Source organism: Chinchilla lanigera, unplaced genomic scaffold (genome assembly GCF_000276665.1).
Source record: "Chinchilla lanigera isolate Chin_1 unplaced genomic scaffold, ChiLan1.0 scaffold00095, whole genome shotgun sequence".
NCBI lineage: Eukaryota > Metazoa > Chordata > Mammalia > Rodentia > Chinchillidae > Chinchilla > Chinchilla lanigera.
Window position 1 is genome coordinate 7,924,970 of NW_004955496.1, and position 4,793 is coordinate 7,929,762.

Consider the following 4,793-nt stretch of genomic DNA (forward strand, 5'->3'; position numbering starts at 1 on the left):
TTCTGGCTCAGAGTTTCAGAGGTTTCAGTCCATGATCAGTTGGTCCTGTTGTTTTGGCCTGTGGTGGTCCACCATGAAGGAGAGAAAGACTGGGTTTCACAGTGCTCTTTGAAGACATTCCCACAGAGCTCTCCTGTGAAGCACCAGTTTGAAATTTTCACCACATCCCAACAGCACTTTGCTGGGGACCAAGACTCTGTCCATCACCTGGCTTTTGACTGAAGCTCAGATGAATCTTTTTGAGGTAAAAGATGGAATCTCTGCGTCTATGTGCTATGGCGGCCTCAGGTTATTGTCCTTACTTCTTCTTACACATGCATGACTGCTTCCACTGCAACCCTTATTTAATCTGAACACATACCACTCTCCCTAGCTCCTACACCTATTTCCCTAGCCCATGATAAAGTAGGAATAGCACAGGCATACTCATGACAGCACCCAAGACTGCTGAGCCAATGGAGACAAAATTTTAGTGATGAATTTAATTGTAGTTATTATTTGATCACTCCTTTTGCAGACAGTTGATCTGATTTTAAAGAGATAACAAAAATGCATACATTATTCAAATATTCAACTCTTTGTAGGAATGTTCAGGTATATCTTTGGTCAGGTATATCCAAATCTTTGAGGCTAGTTAATGATTCATAGTAGGTATGACTTTAAAACTACATGCAGTTCACTTTAAGAAGATTAGGCTGTGTTTTTATAACATAGTTAAACGTGATTTTGGTTTTGCTTTCTCTACTGCATTTGACAAGTGAGAAAAGGCCTATTTATCATTGGTCATGACCAGTGGCATGACCTTGGTGCCTATCTTGTTCCCAATTTTATCCCCTTTAAAGTAAGTGGACTGAAGTAAATGCTATATGGAGTCATTATTTCTCCTGATTCCTACTCGTCCAGCAGGAAAACCACAAGCCCACTTCTGTCTCTCTAAAGGCTATAAAAGATGAAAAGCTTGGCTGCATCTTCTTTGTTTCTAAATGAATATCTATTTTTTTTTATTTTTGGGGTTATTTTATCCAGTACTGGGGATCAAACTCACGACCTTGTGCTTGCCAGGCAGGCGCTGTGCCACTGAGCTAAATCCCCAGCCCCCTAAATGAATAACTAGGATGAGAGGTAAATTCTACTCAGCTTTTTGTATTGCTTGGCAGTATCTTGGGTGAGATGTGGAAACTTCACTAGATGGTCCCTGAAGGTCTGAAGTCTCTGGATTTGCATTATCACAACACCAGCAAGAACAAATGACCACAGAGGGGCTCATTGAATGCTGGGTACTGGTGAAATGATTCACAGGTTTTACCTCCTTTGATCCTCCCTAGACCTCTCAGCTATCTCTTCCCCACTTTACAAGGTTGTCCAGTGTCTTAATAATAATAAGGTTCTATGTTGTCACTTATCAGATATGGGGGAAATTGTTCTTCATCTTCCCACTGTGCCATGGCCTCAGCAACTAGGTCATCAGCAATGTCATTTTTGTGCCAGTAGCAGAGGAAGTTGAGAAAAGTGAAGCTCTACAAGCAGAAATGAGAAGATGCCTCCACCCATGGCAAAGTGCCAGCCTATGTCGAGAAGTCCATGCCAAGAGGTCTCAATACTGCTCAGGGGTTGTAAAACTGGGGCTCCCCCATGTTTCCCATGCTACACATACTAATACGCACATAAATGAGCTCATGCCAACCTCTTATGTAATTTAAATTTGATTGCATCCCACTAATTAAGGAATAGAAAACACGCTTAACAGCATTTTTAAAAACTTCAATACCATATGCAAATCCACTAGGCTAATGAATCATGTTATAGAGCAAAAGAAGAAAATAACAAATAGGAATTTGAAAATATCAGGGCTGTAGTTGGAAAATAAAAAATTATCTGCCTTTGAAGATAATAAGATGGTGGAGCCCTGATCCGGATTTCCTGTGGTTGACTTGTCTAACTGGTATTCATTAAAGTGTTTCCACAGAAACAATGTCTAAGGCACCAACTGGTTCCAAATGGACTTTTTCCAAGCATACAGCTGAAAGCAAGGCTTCAGGATAGAAGCTGAAGGTCAGTAGGCATGTCCAACTTCTAAAGTACAGAGCCATCTTGAATTCAAATGCATTTGATTTATGTAAACTGAACCAGGGTGGGATGAGAGGTGGGGTCCTGGTAAACAAAACATTCTAAATGTTATTTTACAAATGTGTTCTTTATTGAATAAACATGTGTTATATTTATTGTACATAACTATGTGCATTCATATGTGATTGATACATGGGGTTATAAACTCAAAACCCTGAAATCAGACCTGCGGGAACCTTAAGAGGTTTCCAAGGATAATTTAGACCTTACTTGCTTTTTACTTTAAACTAATCTAGAAGAACAGCCGGTGAGCAGCCTGCAACACACTGAATTAATACATTAATGGTCGTCTCCTTGTTTCAAGTGCTAATTATGACTTGCTTGTTAATAGTGGGGTCTTTCCCAGCCAGACACTGGAATTCCCAGCCAGAAAGAAGGAAGGGAACTGCATGGCTTGGAAGTGTTTTGATCAGTCAGAAGGTTTTCTCCAGACTTCAGAAGAGACTGCTTTGGTCACACTGAGATAATGGGGAGAAACCTATGAGAGAAGACCTTTCAACTAAGGGAACATATTCCAAAGTCAATGCAGAGAGTTCTGTGAGCTACCATAATAAAAGTGTGTAAACACAGAGAAAAATGTTTTTCTTGCCTGTGAGTTTGCTTTCTAGCTGTTAGGGGCACAGAGAAATAGCCAAAAAAGCCTCTGCCTACTTCTATTCTTAGAGGCTGTGTGGATGGTGAATACACAGTGACCAGCTCATGTCTTCTGGGAGAAAGCATATGCTTTCAGAGACAAAAATAGTAGCACATTAAAATCAGGCAGGTGCTTGACTAGGGAATGTGAAACCATCTTCTCAAGAGTCTCTGGGGGTTTTTATTTAAATGTTTTCAGCAAAATAAACTGTTACTATGAAAACATGTTGTCATAAACATGAGAAGGGTCTGCTGGCCTGAAATGTATCTGGCTGATTCCTTCTTCCTTTGTAATCCCACTAAGCCCAGATGCTCAGCACTGAAAGTCAGATCTCCTTGCATCCTTCATCACCTGTGGCTGCTGGCAGCAGTCAGCCAGAGTGCAGAGCTCCCAGAGAGCCGGCTTTCTTGACGAAGGCCAACAGAACGGCAAAAGTCTGTGTATTCTGTGACCTATTTTGACCTGGGAGGTTCCTACATGGCATATGGGCTGAACTACAGACAGCGAAGAATTTTGATGGAGGTAGTGATGAGGTTAATGAAGAGCTGTACAGCATACTCCAGAGGGGCCTACTCTGAATTTGACTAAATCCACTGTTGAGTTGAATTACAAACAAAGTCATTATTGAAGATAGATTGATTCTGAATGTGTATTATTTGACAACAATGTAGTCGGAACATTATCTTTGCTTAATTTAAAAATTTTCACTAAGTAAACTTAGCAAGTAATCAAGGTAGTGAGGGAACTTGCCAACTTTTGAGAATCATTTCTAAGGACTTTGAATGTTACTGTTTACAAACAATATATTTATAATACTCATAGATTATTTAATGCATTATTTATAAATATTTATAAAATATTTATTTATAAAATATTTATAAAAATTTATAAATATTTAATGCATTATCTATAAATCGTTCTTAGCTATTCAAAGTGACCAGATAGAGAGGAAACTAAATTGCATTCTCGAAAAATTGAGGTATGTTCCCTAGAAAAGCAAATGATTTCATTTTGGTTTATGTTCTACCTGAACAACTAATATGAAATTTAATAACCTATTATTATTGTTTAGATCTGAAATGTCCACCAAAAGTCTCCTCCGTTTGGAAGGTGATGCCTTTGGTGTCTTTGTCATTTTCCTTGTGGCTAGGACACAGTGCCCAGCACCCACAACTTGAAGATGAGGGTTATTCTGGCTCACACTCTATAGAGGTTTCAGTCTGTAGTCAGCTGTCTCCAAGGCAGGAAGGCATGGCTGAGGTGAGCTGCTTGCAAGGCAGGAGGTGGACGGGCGATAAGACCTTCCAGGCCACGCCCCCAGTGACCTGCCTGCCTCTTGCAGCCAGACCCCACTTCCTAACTGCCAGTCAGCCAAAAACCCCCATGATCCAGTCACTTTCCAGAGGTCCCACCTGAGTACACGAGGCTCTCCAGGCATCTCGCTATGTACCATAGCACTTGGCACGTTCCCTGGATAACCTGTATCACACAGGCCAGGAGGATAAACAGAGGTTTTGGGAGAGATAGACCAAGACTGACAGTTAGGCTATTTTAAATGGTTAATGTTGCATGGAGAAAGATCTGTTTGCTTACTGATTCACCTTGAGGGTGGCCTGGAAGAGATGATGTTTCTTTAGCCAGTAAGATTGGAAATGCTGAAACCTCATAGTTCCATTAAGAGAAAGATAGATTCAACCTACTACTGTCTGGGATAATGAGTCAGGGGCTGAGGGAAGAAGAGGAGTGGGATAGGGAAAAGAAGGGGAAATGCCAAAGAGATCATTCAGAAGGCAGAAAGTGAAGGAGGGAGGCAAGTGGAGACAGACTCCTTGATAGACAACTGATATACACACTCCTGGTCCAAGGAGAAAAGTAAAGCACTGCCCAGCAGCCTCTTGCCTCTGTGCAGCCCGAACTGTTTGCTAGCAAGATTTTATTTCTGGCAGTGAACTGCTCCTTCCTGCCCTCCCAAATCTTTTTTTTTTTTTTTTTTTTTTTTTTAAAATAGAGGATTGAGGGGCCGGGGATATAG